This window comes from Meles meles, chromosome 1 (assembly GCF_922984935.1).
Source record: "Meles meles chromosome 1, mMelMel3.1 paternal haplotype, whole genome shotgun sequence".
NCBI lineage: Eukaryota > Metazoa > Chordata > Mammalia > Carnivora > Mustelidae > Meles > Meles meles.
In genome coordinates this window covers 8202565-8221084 of record NC_060066.1, presented here as the reverse complement: position 1 = coordinate 8221084, position 18520 = coordinate 8202565, and positions in this window count along the sequence as shown.

Below are 18520 nucleotides of genomic sequence, written 5' to 3'. Positions count from 1 at the left end.
ACAGCAAAAGTATGAACTCTTGCTGGAATTTCCAGCCTGCCAGTCTTCTTGAAACTTTGGACATGTCAGTACTTACAGTTATGTGGCCCAATTACTTAAAATCTATTCCCTACCCCAGCCCCTCTCATCCCTCTGTCCTTCTCTGGAAAACCTTGACTAACACAATGTGATATAATTTAACCATTACAGCCAACTTCAGAGCAGTATTATTCTCATTTTTCACAAAGTCATGGAGGGTCAGAAAGTTTAAGTATCTTGCATAGTCCATGTGGTCAACATTACTCTTGCTCACCAATATCCATTCCCTCCAGGGTGACTAGATGCTCTGGTTTCCCTGAGACTGTCCTAGCTTTAGGACATAGGATGCATGTCTTCAGTCCTAGGTATTCCCCCCCGCCCCCCATCTGGTAGACTGGAAGCAATTGTGTATCCTGACCCTCAGCAAGGCCATGTGACTTGCTTTGACCAATGCAATGTGAGAAGAAATGGGCTGTGAGTCACTTCTGAGTGGAAGTAATGACCCACCAACATTTAACTCTCCGGCCTTCTCTTCCACTGCAGTGATGATGGGTGATGAATGTTCACTTGGACGTGAATGCTGAGCCTTTATGCAGGATGCTTGCCCTGGAATATCTCCCAAACCACCACTATCTTACTGTGTGTTAAGCCACTGAGATTTTGGTGGGTTTTTGTGTTTTTTGTTTTTTACTTTAAACTATACTGTTCTGTCTTGAAAAGTAGAGTAAGAGTCTATAATTTTTCCATATCCACCCTATAATCAAGGAAAGGAGTTTTTTTTTAAATTTTAAGTAGATTGGTAGAGGAAGGAAACATATATTTTTACATACAGAGAGAAAGGGGCTAGTGGAAAAACACAGACCTCTGATATCAGAAAAAGGAAGTTCTGGAGGGCAGGTGTGGTTAGAGAATGGAGGCATGGAGAAAGCGAAGACAGACAGCTTTTTCTCCAAGGGTATGGGGAGCAGTTGAGAGACAGTGACCCTCTTAGGGTGGAGGAGAACTTGCCATAGATGCCATCACTCTCAGAGGAGTGCTGGACATGGAATCCTTGGTTAAAAACTTTAAATATGTCTTGTCTTTCTCAAAGCCTATGAGGTAAAGTTGTGAACAACATACTCACCAAATTTCACATTTTATGATTGTGGAAATTCTATTTAGTATCATCACAGATGCACCTAGATTTCCTTCATCACCAGAAGGTAAAAAAGAAAGTCTACAACCAACTCAAAGAGCAGGCACAATAAGGAGACACTAGCAAGTGCATTGGGGCTTTTAATCAGCAGAATTCAATATGGCAGCTGTGAATGGCTTTGTAGAGTTTTCAATTTCCAGTTTAATCTCCTTAACTAAATGTGTATCATAAATGATTTGACTTTTAGTTTGTCAACAAGAATAGAGAAGGTTAATTAAATAATTATAGATAGTAAATGTTTTCTGGAAGTGAGGAAGACGTGAAGCAAAGCAGCATCAGAACAATCCAAGCACATCCAAAACTCTGAGGCTCCTTCACCCAATAGATGGGAGAAAGTCCATAACTTCTATAGCTTGCTGTACCTAAATCTGAGAGCCACCACCTATATGCAAGTGTCCCTGGGCATCCCCTTGCTGCCTGTACCCAGAGAGATTTGAATGTTTTCTTTATCTCTGCATTTTAACAAAATTGTAATTGAACAATTTACTAAAAATGTAGTTGAAGTTTTTACATTATATACTTTAATGTTCAGATATGCGGATTTATTTGTGGTGAATTCCCGGATGTCAAATTTGATAGAATTCTTTCTAGAAGAGTCAAAACACTCAGAGAGTTGAAGTATTTTATCTAAAGTCAAACAACTATAATTACATTCGATGTAATTATAAACCTAATAACATTTGATGTATGCACAGTGCTAGGGGCTGGGAAGCTAAGAGACATGTAACAGGTTTTGGACCCTATGGTGAGGCAAGCTCTGTATCTTGGCCATGAACTGGTTCTCTGGGCCACCAGACAAGAGAGACCAACTTATTCTGCCTGAAATGCATGCTGTTAAAACAGAAATTTCCAGAAGGAAAAAGGATTTAATGAACATTAAATGGAGGAGGGAGAAGGGCATTAGGAGCAGAGAGGAAGTGTATGTGAAGGCCTACAGTATAGTATTCTTTGGAAGTAGATTTTTAGTGTGTTTGAGAATCTTGACTACACATCACAATAACCTAGGAAACTTTAAACAAAATACGGATGCTGAGCCAGTCCCAGATGTTCTGCTTTATTGAGAGTCAAATGCCTTCATACTTCTCAATGATAAATATTGAGTATATCAATTTCTTATAAAATGAAGAACTGCCCCCCAAAAGTCTAAAATATGAATAGAATGTTAAAAGCTTTCTTTTCTACTCCTTTGATTTTAGAAAGAAGACTGAAGAGAATTTACTTGCTTATAAAATGCCAAAAAATTCCATCAAAGCTGGCATGTTCTCAAAAACACTTTTTGTTCTCTTTTCATACGGAATTGATTCTACAAACTTGGGCCCCTTGACTGTTTACTGACTCACAACATTTATTTTAGAACACGAGAATGTGAAGTCTGGTAACTACTCATTTTTAGCCAGTATCTGTGTTACCGGTCAACTAAGCTCGGTGTGATCTTGGTTCAAGCAGGCTTCCCTCAGAAAAAGCTGTTTCCACAGAACATTCGTCAGCTTGGGCTGATGTAACAATACCACAAACTGGGTGGCTTAAGGAACAGAAACGTTCACTTAGATCACGCTTGTGTTTTTCATTGTGATGCATGCAAATCTTTAAGCAAGGATTTTAAAAGGACATGAGGGTTAATTCTGTTTTGATTATTTATTATGGGATTTTCCACTTGAATGTGAACACCTTAAACTTGATGGATTAGGGTGTGTTTTGTCTAAAGATGCCTTGGAAATCTTGCTCGTGCCTGGTTGACAGACAGTAAGATATGAAACGAGCTCGATGCACAAATCCATTTGTTGTTTTCTTTCCTGTATGATGTAGAGTTAAAAAAAAATAGAAATTGTGTTATGAAATGCCCTAAGTATTTAATACTGGACCATTTAAAAAATTAAAGATTCATAGCAGGCAACGCAAAATAGAGAAAGCATTTGGACTTTGGAATAAACAGAACAAATTTCCAAATCCTGGCTCCCTTCCATGCTATGGGGGAATGTAGAAGTTGCATAAGACTTCCCTGAGCCTCAGTTTCCCTATCTGCAGTTTGCAGTAATAATATTAACCCCGTGTGTACTGTGAGAACCAAACGCATCCATTCAACACCTTCTCAACACCTAACCAGTACCAGTATTTACGATATTTACCACCTAGTAAAATATGAGCATTGCCCCATCAGAATGGATGCTGCCCATTAACAACAACAAAAACCAACCAAAAAACTATGAGTAAATTTTAGCTGAATATAGCCCTGGCTTGAATGAATATAGGTATAGGTGCTGAAAATACAGAAATTAATGAGAGAGAGCCATACCCTCGGTATCTCAAAAGACTCAGAGTCCTCCAAGAGAGCTGCAAACACAAGAAAATGAATGCACTTTGGTGTTCTAGATACTAGGAGAGCAGGTGTGTCATGCCTGAAAGTCCCTGGCACTGAGCTTATTACATCGTGGGCACTCTTTTCTTTCCACTGGCCCTGATAGGGAAACCAGTCTTGTGCATGGTGAGATCAGGCCTCATTTTATTTAGCAAAACTGTGAAGAAGAAAGAAAAATCAGGAGACAGAAAATACTCCTTAGATGATGAATAAAATGAAACCAACAAAGAAAAATCTCACACCCTCAAGGCTTCACCTTGGGCCTCAGTGCATTAGTGGAGCGCTCTACCCTACACTGAAATGCAATTTCTCACTGTTTTCTCAACACAAATAATCTTGACAGTCTAAACCTAATAACTACCCTTTATTTCCAGTGATTCAGACATCACGCTATTTGTGCTATCTCATTTAATCCTCACTGAACTTGCTATAAAGATAATATTACCAAGTTTATCAGGTAAAAACTGGAGGTCAGGGAGTTGAAGTGAGTTGGCCAAGGTCACTTGACGAAGTCACCATCCTGGATAGACCAATGACCCAGAGACCGCAGGGCAGATAATCCCCTGCCTTTTTTCATACGAAGCTCCACCGAAATAAACGACAAAGATGCTCCTAAAATGGGGCAGCATCGTAGGACAATGGAGTCTCAATCTTAAAAAGGAACAACGTCATACTATGAAAAGTTTTAAAGAAATAAATATGTTGCAGTATCAGAAATATGATGATTTTAGTAATTCCTCCCATTATGCACATATGGGAGGGAGGGGAGAGAGAGAAGAGAGACATGTCAGGAAATGGGGATTTTAGCATTATCTTTGTGTTTATAGTGATATGTAATCTACAAGAAAAATTGCTGAGGGGCGCATGGGTGGCTCAGTGGGTTAAAGCCTCTGCCTTCGGCTTGGGTCATGATCCCAGGGTCCTGGGATAGAGTCCCACATGGGGCTTTCTTCTTGGCAGGGAGCCTGCTTCCCTTCCTCTCTCTCTGCCTGCCTCTCTGAGAACTTGTGATCTCTGTCTGTCAAATAAATAAATAAATAATCTTGTAAAAAAAAGAAAGAAAGAAAAAGAGCTGAAATGCTACAACTTGGATTTCTTGGGTTGAAAGGCTTATTTAAAAGGCCTTTATATGCCTTTTAAATAAAAGTGTTACTAACCAGAAAAAAGAAAGTAGTCATTATGATTGCGTGCTCAGACACCAAAATGGATTGAGAGGCTTTTACCCCTCGGTCTGATGGGCAAGTCATATACGTTGTCTACTCACAGCAACCCAACTGTTGCCTCTTCAAGACTAGCAACGACGAGGTGCTCAGCCACGGAAGTCCGGCCTGTAGTGGTTACCAGAATGCTAAGTGGGGCTAGGTCTTTGACCCTGTGTTTCTGTGCTTGACATCAACTTCTGTATTTCAAGCTGTCCTTCTTCCTTATGACCCAAATCTGCCTTCTTCTGGCTCATGGACACCTTCCAAGTTTCAGAATGCATCTCTCCTTCCAGGACACCCCTTTCTTTCATTACTAACAGCATTCTGTAATCTACCAGGCTCTTGCTGCTGTGACTCCTGACCCCCTGGGACATTCGGGGGCTGGGACAGTCCTCCATCTGCTTGCTCTTGCTCCCACCTGGGCCCTACCTATCGGCAGTTACTGTTCTGCAGCGAGGTCATGAGGCAGACATAATCATTGCACTCAAGCATCTGCACCAGGGGCCGACTATTAATTCCAATCCCAGAAGTGAAACAAAAGTTCAAGGCCCAAGCCAAAGTTCATTGTCATGTATCAGGATAGAAGACACAAAGAGCCAGGCAAAGCTAGAACTGCTGTGGTAAATGACAGCAAGAAGAAATGGGGAAAAAATGTGGAGGGATCCAACCAAAGTTCAGTTTGGCTGAAGAGGTAGTCTTGCCATCCAAGGCTGCTTGTTGCCAAAGGCCAGAGTCAGGTTTTCCAGCTCCTGTGATGGGCTTGGTCAAACCTGGTGTCCAACAGCTAATGGCAATGAGGGGACCAGCACAGACACAAGCTCCCATTCCAGCTGACTCCTCCCCTTGCCAAAGCAATGAGATGACGGCGATGCTCAGACTTTTGGCCCTGATATCAAGTATTTTTTTTTAAAGATTTTTTATTTACTTATTTGACAGAGAGAGATCACAAGTAGGCAGAGAGGCAGGCAGAGAGAGAGGGAAGCAGGCTTGCTGCTGAGCAGAGAGCCCGATGCGGGACTCGATCCCAGGACCCTGAGATCATGACCTGAGCCGAAGGCAGCGGCTTTAACCACTGAGCCACCCAGGCGCCCCCTGATATCAAGTATTTTTAAAAAGAACATTAAGAATAAATGAAACAAGATGGGATTGGGAGGGAGACAAACCATAAATGACTCTTAATCTCACAAAACAAACTGGGGGTTGCTGGGGGGAGGTGGGATTGGGAGAGGGGGAGCGGGCTATGGACATTGGGGAGGGGAGGCGAACCATAAGAGACTATGGACTCTGAAAAACAACCTGAGGGTTTTGAAGGGTCAGGGGTGGGAGGTTGGGGGAACAGGTGGTGGGTAATGGGGAGGGCACGTTTTGCATGGAGCACTGGGTGTTGTGCAAAAAGAATGAATACTGTTACGCTGAAAAAATAAATAAAATGGAAAAAAAAAAAAAAGAACATTAAGGGGTGCCTGAGTGGTGGAGTCAGTTAAGTGTTTGACTCTTGGTTTCGGCTCAGGTGGTGATCTCAAGGTTGAGAGATCGAGCCCCACATCAGGCTCCAGGCTCAGTGTGGAGCCTGCTTGAGATTCCGCCTCCCTCTCCCTCTGCCCCTCCCACTCATGCTCACTCTCTCTCTTTCTAAAAAATAAATCTTTAAAAAAATAATGACATTAAAATTGCACAAATAGGGACTAGGAACTGTGAGCACTTACATTCCTGAACGTTATTTTATATGATGTTCAGTCTCAAGAGCAGTGAGAAGCTGCTTATACTAGACATTCTAGGTACAATAAGTTTATAAAAATAAGATGAAATGAACACTAGCTTGGGGCACACGGGTGGTTCAGTCAGTGAAGCGTCTGCCTTTGGCTCAGGTCATGACCCTGATCAGGGTCCTGGGGTCAAGCCCTGCATGGGGCTCCCTGCTCAGCAGGGAGCTTGCTTCTCTCTCTCCCTCTGCCCTTCCCCACCTCCACTCCACCACCAACCCCGCCCCACCCCCACTTGTGCTCTCTCAAATAAATAAATAAACTATTTTTAAAAAATGAACACTAGCAAATAATGGAGCAGTATTAGAAACACAGGCCAGTAGAACATGAATTTCAGACCTGAGCCCTCTGGCAACACCTGAATGAGGAGGATAGGGGAAACCATCAGGGGGAACTTAACCATTATGTCTGGTAAGAGGAAATGGCCTTGATGGGGAACTACCACATGCCAGAAACTGATTAAGCAATCGTCTCATCAGTCCTATATTTTAAAAAAGAAGAAAATGGACAATTTATCCATAATCAGAACAGCAGTGAGGGAAGAGTTTGACGTGAGAGAAGACAATTCTGATGGTCATGTCTACCTGCTCTAGAGGAAACAGAGGCTTTGTCTTCATAGGCGTACAATTGAGCCACGACACAAAGACCAACCAGCTTACAAAGGTTAATTCAATTATCCTAATTGTTTCCATCTCATTGACATTCAAAACCCCATTTGTTAATTCACTTAACAAATAGTCATTCAGTTTCTATCTCTTGTGCAAGAAAACCACGTAGATGTGGATGAATGAGAGAGCTTTGCTCTTTGCCCTCAAGGAGCCTGCAGTTTAGTGGAGGGAGAGACAGAGTCCACTATTAGAGTAGACGCCCAGGTAACCTTTCCTGATGACAGCAAAGATTATGAAGAAGAAGAGAGGAGGAGGAGGAGGCTCCAGAGGGGCATAAAGAAAATAGGGAGAGGGGAGATAAGAGGTGAGATAGGAGACAAAGTGAGAGGAGGTACAGAAGAGAAGGACAAAGTCTGACTGTTTTCAGACATCCACCTAGCCCAGTGTTCCATCTCGGAACTGTCTCCTATGTCCCGGTGGTCCCCATTCTCTTAACTTCTCATTTTGGTTCCAGCAACCAAGATACAGGCTCAAGCTCCAAAGTTGATCTCGGTGTGGCTGAGTCCCTAAGTAACTTCAGGTGGGGCAGGATTCTTAAATGTGTTGTCCCTCCTTTGCTGGGTTTTCACAAAAAGCTTTCAGAATCCTTTTCTGTGCACTGGGCTAGAAGAGCTTTCAGAATCCTTTTCTGTGCACTGGGCTAGAAGACAGGAGGCAATTCCCCGGGCCAGAAGCAGAGCTTGGAGTAGAAGGGGATTGTGACTTCAGATGGGAACACACTGGAGACAGAGAGAGAAGACTCCTTCCCACCCCGGAGCTGCTGCTGAGAGTCTGTCCCCCGGGGGGGAGGGAGTTGAGGTCAGGAGCAAGTGAACAAACACGACTTTTACAAGAGAAAGACCCAATTTCTTTTCTGGCGCCCACGCAGCTGCATCAGTAACAGTCAAGACGATGGATAACTGAGATTCATTTGCCGCTCGAGAAAGTGCACACAGGATGGTCAACACACTTGTTTGCTTTTAATAATGGATTAGACGCTAAGTGGCAAATGTAAAGCTCTCGAAGCTCCAAAGAAAACGGTTGACATTCTACCTGCTGTGAATGCAAACAGTGCATTATCTCAGCAGTATCTTTTGGAAAGAGCCCATAAATAAGTTGGGAAGCACTGAGTTCTGAGATGCTTATAGGGAGGTGGGCTAGGTCCCCTTCCCCAGAGCAGTCAGAAGTCTCATGCGCACTCACCCCTCTGCCCTACCATGGGCCACCACCTGCACTGGGAAGAGAGGTACCCAGCTGGAGCCTGAGGTGACAGAACTGCCTTTTGATCCCTATCTATATCCTACTGGCTGTGTGACCTTATACAAATTACTTGACCTCTCTGAGACTAAGATGATTCCAGAATCCAAAGTAGCAGTAGCCCTGGAAGTAAGACATTAAAGAAATGGAAAGCAAAGTAATAAGCATCCAATTCAGTGCCCAGCAGTTGGCTTACTGCCTTCCATTTATTAGTTACAATAATCCCTGGACCTAAGCTAAATAAATATTTAGCTTTGTTTTATAGATGAACAGAGATCCAGACTCAGAAAGGAGCCAAAGCAGTTGCCCAAGACCTCAAAGTGGTCTGGCCAAGGTTTGAACCCCTAGTCAAAAATCATTTTCCCTGCTCTGGGCTCCCCTTATCTAATGCTGTCCCCTTTGGAACATCTCTGATTGGATGTGGAGGAGTGAGTGGGAGTGAAGAGCCCAGGATACCCCTCAGGGTCCCGGTGTGCGGAAGGCAATTCTCTGGGAAGTCCGAGGTGAAATGCAAAGTCCAAGTGGGCATCCATGGTGTATTTGAGGGACTGACAGACAGCCATGCCCTTGTCCTTCCACTTACTGCCAGAGCTCCTGAAGCTCCAGAGAGAACCATTGACGTCCAGAGCTGGGAAACAATGACATTCTCCTGTGTAAGCCGCACGTGTATGGTACTTTGTCGTGGGAACCGGAGAAATCTAGAACAGTATTTATAACACTTTGCTGCCTTTAAATTCATTTACGCACTGACTCTTTGCCTTTTTATTTTTTTTTAATAAAGTGTGTGTTTTTGACTTTTCACTCTGTGACAGGCACCGAGGAGACAATCACGGTCCCTGTTAAAAAAAAAAAAGTGCTTACGCTTACCTGGGTTGGAGGGAAAAGCAACACGTTAGAAGTAGCACTGAATGGAGGGGAAAATGTGAGCATATGTGTCCGGAAAGGGATTCTCTCCATCACTCTCCAGGTGTCGTAGGAGAAAGAAAGTTCAGCCACCCTCTCTCACAACGAGAATGGCAGTCTCATCTGATACTCACTGATTAACTTTATGAACAGGGCATAGCTTGTGTCACAAAGTTTTTCAGTGATTCTGCTCAATTCCCACAGGTCTAGCTTTTCCTGTTCCAACATCTACCCTATTAGCCCTTCCTAAATATTTGGAGAGATTGTGGGCTAGAACCACTCACTGCGGGTGGGGGGGGGCGGATGTGAAGAGGCCGCCAGCCGCTCTTTGATTTTCCCACTGCTTTGACATAAGCAGCAACTTTGGAAAAGATAAGCTTGGTGTGTGTCAAACCTCGAGTCCACTGCAAGAAGATTTTAGGGAGGGTCGCCTGGGTGGCTCAGCCCGGGAAGCGGCAGGCTCTTGGTTTCCGCTCAGGTCTTGAGCTCATGGATTCGGGATTGAGCCCCACGTGGACTCTGTGTTCAGGGCGGGGTCTGCTTTGGACTCTCTCTCTCACTCGCTCTCTTTCTCTCTCTCTTTCTAATAAAATAAAATAGTCAAAAAAAAAAAGATTTCAGGGAGCCTTTTCTGTAAGACACGCCACGGGCAACAGGCAGTCACAAAGCAGCCGCAAGCAGCCTAGTATTAAGGGAAATTATGAAAACACTGAGATTTGCTCTGCCTCATTTGCTGTCTCTTCCTCCTCTCCTTGCAGATCCTGCTGACCAACAATTTAAGTTCATCCACTTAGCTCCTGTACCACGAGACTACAACATTCCCCGAGTAGAATCTCATTCCCTGCTCCCTCCCTGACTGTTTGCGTTTCACATTTAATAATTTGTTAAAACCCTACCATAAGGTACTCTGTGCTAAGTTATGTGAACACAAAGGCCAGAGTGAGCCAGGCGCTGACCTCAGGCATCGCCTAGTCTGGTTGAGAAGCAGAAAGTAAGTTCTCACCTACTCTCTCCTCTGTGCCCCTGCAGCACCGCCCACATGATTTCATTACCACCAACATCCAGAGCACCTCCCTCTTGCATGCAGTAGAGTGACAAGGATATGACTCCACCAGACACCACATTTGCTGCCCCCCCTTCCCCAGACAAACCCCAGGAACAAAGATGATCTCTGGACAAAACAGCGATGAGCACCAGACAACAAGAGATCAAAGGTATCAAGTCACTTGTCCCCATTCCTGATTGATACACCTGGGGTTCTCTACTCAATATTCTTACAAGAAGTTCTTGTTTTGATTTTTTTTTTTGGGGGGGGTGGAGTGGGAAGATGATTGGTGGTGGTTGTTCTGTTCACGTGAGATCACATTGGGTTTTTTAGAGCTCACGCAGCAAGAACCCTGACGAATAGGCTGACGAATAGGGGAATTGCACCAGAAGTAGGGGGTGACTGCTTTGGAAACCAAAGTGCAGAACTGGCTTTATCAAGAGAGGATAGGGGACAGGTGCTTGGGTGACTCGGTTGGTTAAAAATCTGGCTCTTAAGCTCCACTCGGGTGTTGATCTCAGTGTCATGAGTTCTGGCCCCAAGTTGGGCTCCACACTGGGAGTGAAGCCTACGTAAGAAAAAGAAAAAAAGAATGCAAAAATAAATAAATAAAGGGTAGGGGAATCCTCACGGTCCCTGCCACCCTCGGCCAGGACGCTGGCAACACTGGCTGCGGTCTGACATCGTATCTGGCGACAGACTCCCTGAGTATCTTGAGGCTTCAACCTTGTGCCCAACACCACTGGACTTCTAGTGACTTGGTAGAAAACCATCAGGATATTAGACAGTAAACTCTATCCTTTCATTTTCATTAAACTTCTGCAGCAGGAGCCACACTGGTCCATCTGGAAGCGACAAGAAAACCATATGCACTTGGTAGAAGAAATGCTTTCGTGACAGTCTCAGCCACGCTAAGGTTAAAGGTCAGGCAGTAAAGTATCCTGGAGAATTGCAAAACTAAATTTCCTATGCCGTGATAAAGTCAGTGTGAGTCAAAACAGGGCAGTGAGAAATGCGGCCAAAGATCCATTTGTCCTCCGTCAGACCAAGGTAGTAATTTCCCACAGCGTGAGTAACTTGGATGCCATTGTAGGGAGGGAAGAGGATCAGCTTTCCCTTATCATCCTATCCTGTCTTTCACTCTTCTCCAAGGCCAGATTCAAGACAGGAGCCATTAATCAGAGACCAAGGAGGACCGCCAGAACCCCAGGTCTATTGATAAGCAATCAAAAGGGTTGGGTCCTGTTTTCGAAGACAGTGACCAGACGTAGTCTCTGACATCGGGGCTGTAGTCTTCAGAAAATGAAGCTGTCAGATAGCTGATGGGGTCTTAAGGGATATTTATGGCAAGAGAAAAAAACAAACGGTTGCTTATTCTCTAAGATAAACCTCAGGCTCACTGAAGCATAGGAAGAAAAGTTTCAACCCCAGAAGGGGATCTCTCCTTGCTGCCCTGCCCCTGTTAGAAATGGCCAAAGAGGATACCGGAGGAGGCAATTCATCAGCAGGCAGAGTCCGTGGCAACTACGTTGTGTGAACAGGGAACTCAAGCCATTGTGGACAAGCAAGACAACAGAGGGATGTGCATTTCTATCCCTATCCATGGAAGTATTGTGGTCACCAAATAGCACTTCCTCCTCTCTCTTTTGTCTGTAAGATTTTGTTTTGACTATTCTGTTTTACCTCAGGGGTGTTTATTAAAAGAAGCAAAAAGTTATATTTATCATTACAAAAGCCTAAGGTTTGCAGAATCTTTCTAAGATCTAAGACTTACCAGAGAGAGAGAAAAGGCTTCAGATTTAAAGATCCTGGATTTGGAGATGAAGGCAACATCTGGACTTGATTTTGGAAGTGGTAGTTTTTCTATACACAAGGTAACTGCATTTTATTAAATGGAAACATTTTGGGAATTTAATGTATACTAAAAAGCACTTGTAAATGGGCTGGGGAATCAAAGACCAGATTGTACCCAGTACACAAGACTTCTTTTTTCTGGTAATTAGAAGTCACTTCCTTTGACCCCCACAGATATGGGCACAAATCCCGGGGTAGGCCTCCCACAGTATTCCATCTCTCCAGGATTGTTTCAAGACCAATCTGAGTCCTTATTTAGGATTTTTCTGCTACAACCATCGAGGAACACTCCCCTCTGTTCTCAGGAGGGTTGGAGCTTCAAGAATGTGTCCCTGGACCATTAGGTGGCTAGTGTATGTTCCCAGGGAAAGACAGAATCAAGGGAGAAGAAGAGACAAGATGAGTCCAACACTGAGTCCCTGATTCTGGCCCTGGATCCCCTCCGTGCTTATTCAGCTCTTATGGCTTGTCCTACAATTATGTGAACAGAGCCAATAGCTTGCCAATCAATTTCTGTCTTCATGAAGCTGCCTAAACATGGGTTTCTTTCCAGTTACAAGATAAAGAAGGACTAGGGGTGCCATGCCCAGCCCAGTGACATCACTGGATGGTATATAAGAAGGCTATAGAGTAAAATCGAAGAGCTCTCAGCATGAGGAAAATATTTTTTTTTTTTGCTTTCTCTATCATATCTTATGGGATGATGGATGCTAACTAAACTTATCACAGTAACCATTTCACAATCCACATGAGTCAAAACTTTCTGTAGCACACCTTAAACTCATAACAGTGAGGCAGGTCGGCGATAGCTCAAGAAAATGGAAGAAAATGAGTAAGTCATGGGGATACAGTACACTTGTGTTGATTCTGCTTTCTGAGACCATACCACATATTTGAAAGGAGCTAGCCGAGTGGATCTAGAAAGTTCTCCACACAAACGAAAAATTTTTGTAACTATACATGGTGACTTATGTATGTGGTGATCATGGTGGTGATTATTTTGCAATATATACAAATATTAAATCATTACACTGTACCCCTTAAACTAATATACACTTAATGCCAATCATAGCTCAATATAAAAAAGATTTTTTTTAAAATGTTTCATTTATTTGTGGAGCATAACAAAGAACTGGAGGACATGGGGAGATGGAGAGGAGAAGGGAGTTGAGGGAAATTGGAAGGGGAGATGAACCATGAGAGACTATGGACTCTGAAAAACAACCTGAGGGTTTTGAAGGGGCGGGGGGGGGTGGGAGGTTGGGGGAACCAGGTAGTGGGTAGTACGGAGGGCACGTATTGCATGGAGCACTGGGTGTGGTCCATAAACAATGAATTCTGTTACACTGAAAAGAAATTTAAAAAATGCTTTTGTCACTTCTAAACAAAGGAGCTCTGAAAGGTACCCTCCTTTTTTCATTTGTCATTGAACTTCCATGCAATATGTAGATAATGTAACATAGGGATTTTTTTTAACCAATAGAAAAATTTCATCCAAATTCATAACCCGCTGAAGTCTGTTAACTAAGAGGGAAGCACCATAAAAGGAAGACTTTAGGGTACTTGGATCACTCATTTGATTAAGCAGCTGCCTTCAGCTCAGGTCATGATCCCAGGGTCCTGGGTTCAAGTCCCGCATTGGGCTCCCCCTGCTTTGCAGGGAGTCTGCTTCTCCTTCTCCCTCTGTCTGCCTCTCCCCCTGCTTGTACTCTCTCTCTCTCTGTCAAATAAATAAATAAAATCTTAAAAGGAAGGCTTTATATACATCATTATTAATAGTCTTCCAATTTAAACATTCATTTTCCTGACAGACGTTAGGACCCCTACTCCATCATCTGTTTACATCCTGGATTTGGACAACTTAATTATCCTATCTCAGGTTAATTTTCCTCCTCTTAAAATTAGCGTGATACTATCAACATTATAAGGATTAACTGAGTAATATAAGCAATACTCTGAGCATTATAGTTGTACATTATTTCATGGTCAATACATGCTATTCTCACTGATAATCCCAGTCATTTATCCAGATGTTACACACACACACACACACACACACACACACACACACAAGGATTCCCATGTGGATTAGCAGCCATCCAGAATTGGAAACATTCCTTCCCATAATACTCTTTTCTCATTATGCTGAATTTTATAACTATCTTGGTACTAATCAACAACAGAGCCAATGCAACCCCTGTTTGCAGTGTCGAGTGCCTTGGGGCATCTTGAGATGATGTGAGAGAAGGCTCCAGGCAAAGTATGGAGACAAATAATTTAGGTACTCTAGTGCTTGCTTCCCAACGCATTCCCGTAATTTCCATTTCAGATGTAACCAGCGGAACACAATTAATGAAAAACTCAATTAAGATAAGCTTCTCTTAAAAAAAATAAACACACATTCAATTTATACCATTTCTTAGAATTAGTTTAGTAGGGAAAAAATTCTCATAATACTATTAAATTTCCCATTCAACTTTCAGCCAGAGAACAAGGGCTGCTGGCAATAATTGCTTTTTTAATGACTGGCTGCAACTCAGGGTAAACTCTGCTATAATTATAGTCTTGCAAGGGAAGCACCTTATGATTAGATTTTGGACATAGCCAAAATATCATTTTGTGCTCTCTGCCTCCTTCCATGAAAGCTTTTTAGTCTTTCATTTCTGACACTTATCTAGTGAGTCCATTTAGAGAAATTATCATTTTCCCTTGAGAAGCTAAGTAGGCAAGTATTAAGGCAAGAGAGTCTTAGAGTTGTCCTTCAACTTGGTTCTGAAGGCTTGTTTAACTTCCTCCATCCCCCTGCCTCCCACTACAGATTGACTTTACCCATCTCCCTGAAAACAAGTTTTTCTTGTTTCTCCCTGCATATGGCAAGCAAATGGCCTCTTAGCCCGGATGTGAAACAGCCTTGACTCTTAGTTAGGCACTGTACCCAACTACATGGCTGCCTAATGCTGTGTTCCAGTCCTAAATTCCAGGAAAAAAGACTCTGGTAAGCGTGGTGTCGGCCAGGAGCTCCCCAGTTCAGTCAGTTCTGCCCAGGGTGGAAAGCTTATGGAGTACAGTGGGCAGAAGAAATCACTCTTGGAAGAAAATCCCCACAGAGGTCTACTTCACAATATCCTTCCTGCCTCCCACCACCATTTACTAAGAAGAAAACCAAAGTCCACAAAATTTCAGCAAGTTGTTCAAGTCACCAGCTGGTGAAGGTACACACCTGACCTCAGGTATGTCTAACAGCAAAACTTGCGATTCCTAGTAAGTCAGAACTTGTTACTGTAGCATTTGGTGTGTGAGTAGACAACACCAGGGAGGTGGTCATTTCAAAAATGGCGTTATCAGTAACCTCTGAATCGAAAGGAAATTACCAAAAATGAAGTCTGGTCATTTCTCCATTCTCATAAAAGAGATTTCACTTTGGGCCCTTGTGAGCTATATAAGTGTCTCTCACAATTTCCTGGAAAAAAAAAATAGAAACGGCGGAAAAAAAAAGTCAGTGGTTTTCAAAGTGGGATGCGCTATAGAGTCCCTTGGATTTGCAAAGAAAATGCCAGAAATTTCTCTCCTCTTTGTTTTTAAAGTATAAGTAAAAAGTAAATAGAAGTTTACACATATTTAACGTGCAGATTGGCACTGAGCCTGTGACTTGGTTCACATGTCAAAGGATAACATATTACAGGGACAGGTGGCGGTTCTTTCAACAGAGAACTTAAAAGTTGCACCTACGCATTAATTTACTTACAGCTTCCTCTGCTGTCTTGCAATTTCTGTGTGCCTACTGAGGAGGATTCCCTGATTACATGTAGTTTTGACAACTTAACTACCACAACATGAATAAGTGATCTTAAAAAAAAAATTCTGCAAAGAAATCTCGGCTTAAACATAATAATAACAATGTCCAAAAGGTGGGGGCGGTGAGATAATGGCACAGTTATTCAAAATATGGATTTAAGAGCCACTACTCTTAATGATAAATCTTGCTTTGAGTGACGAGTGAGCCTTGAGATATTAGCTAACAAGAGTATTATAAAGCCATCACAATGAGAAAGACGTTTAACATCTAAATGTGCAGAACGGTATTAATAATGATGTGCCTCAGCAAAGAAAAAGGCTCTCGTGCCAGGAAGAATATAGACTGAAATGGCATTGTTTTAAAAACATCACTTATTCCATCTTTGTATCATTCCTTATCCATTGATATTTTGGGGCACTGTTATAACATATTAGGCTAAACTGTATGAAATGACCACCTCTCATATTTAGAAGGTTGATCACTGGCAATTTCATGTTGTTCATTGTATAATATAATAGTTGCTGCACATGATCTGAAAGAAGTAAGTATGCATCCATTGGGGGATTTCTAGAAAAATTTTCATAGATGGGACATACGGTCCACAAAATTTGCGGACCTCTCTCTTATCTTGCATTATTTTAGAATAGGGAGGGATTTACTGAGATGACAGTCTTGGATAAGACTTTAAGGACTAAGGGCTCAAGAAATGAAAAATTTCTAGAAGACAGAGAGAGGTCGTGGGTCTTGGAGCAGGGGTGAAAAACCAGACTGAGAGAGAAGATTGAATTCACCAAGATAAGAAGGCATGAGAGGACATGGAGGTGGGAGAAAAGGGATGAATGATCTTTGGCAGAAACATGGAGGGTAAGGAGATAACTGACTATTAAATAAAACCTCTTCCCTTAGTGGAGGGCAGTTATCCAGCAGGCCAGGGGACAAGTGGTAAAGGCACAGTTTTATGTTCCCATTTGGGATGTAGCACTATTCTCTCTCCATGTGTCATTGTCATGAAGACCCTCTGAGACCTGTGCACAGATGGTGGGGAGACGGCAGTGGTGAGCCCCCACTCCCACAAACATTAGGCGTTATGCATATTTATCGGATAAGACACAAAATATGTTTCCCATGCTCCTCTAAGATCTCCGATTTTCTGCCCACTACCAATATATCATGCAGATTGAGAAAATCAGGTATAAGCCCATGACTGTTTCTATGAAAAACTAGAAATGGAATAAACAAAGAAGCAAACCAAAAAACCCCTAAATGTTCAATACTTTTAAGAGTGAAAATAGAGGAATATGAAGTTTACCAGAGTGAAGTGAGCCATCACACACACACACACACACACACACACACACACACACACACACGTACAAACGCTGGCAATAATGTGGTCTTCCACAAGTTTCCTCTTAAACACTGATAAAGTGCATGCCTATCATACTGGTTCATTTTAACCACTGATCTATGATAATAATATTTCTTACTTAGAAACCCGACCACAAGACAACTTACGATTAGTGACAAGGCACACTTTTTCTCTGTAGCTGACTATTTTTCCTTAATACTGTGGTGTGTCTGATTTACTTTATGTTTTATCATTAACAAATGTAGTTAAATAATTTCTGTGCTTTTCTAAATTCTTCATGAAAAACACTGATGAATTATTGAGCGATCTCGCTCAGTTTCCTCCTGTTATCCGTGCCCGAAATAAGCCCAAATGCTCTGCCTACATTACCCTAATCAGGAGCCACTAATCCCCTGGCATCGACTGGCAGAATGATTCATAGGAAGATGGAGGAATTAACCAGCTTCTCGAGCTCCCCAGATAACTTAGCCCTTGCCTGTGACGGAAACATCACCTTTAAGTATTACAAGATTTCACAGGAAGATTTACATAGGAGACATGGCCATTCATCCAGCACTGGCAGAGCTCCATCCAACAGTGTGACTCAGAAGAGAATCTCCAGTAACTGACACATCTCTCTCACGATTTTTGAATGGCTTTGATTGTACAGTGTCTCACTTCTACAACCTCTTCATGAAAGATGTATTATTATTGTCGTCGTCGTTGTTGTTATCACGATTCTCCCCATTTCAGTTTTACAAGGAGAAAAACTGAGGGGTCAGAGAAGCCAAGTATCTTTTCGCTTTGCGCAGAATCTTAAATAATGCTACACAGCAAGAAACTGGCACAGCTGGAATTCTCACTTAGTGTTCCACCTTTTACTAAACTGCAACTACATGAAGAATGTTTCCAAAATGAGCCCAAAAAAGAACCACATGGAAGAGTATTTGAATTGTAAAAAGCCATAATTTTTTGAAGTGTAGAAAATGGACATAATCTATAAATGTATCATGGCAAAACAGCTGAATATCTTTTGATATATGTTGCATCAATTGTCTTTCAGTCAGGTACATGCAATTGTAACAATGATCCAAAAAGTCCTGGTAGCTTTAAACAAAGCAAAGCAAAACCAAGAT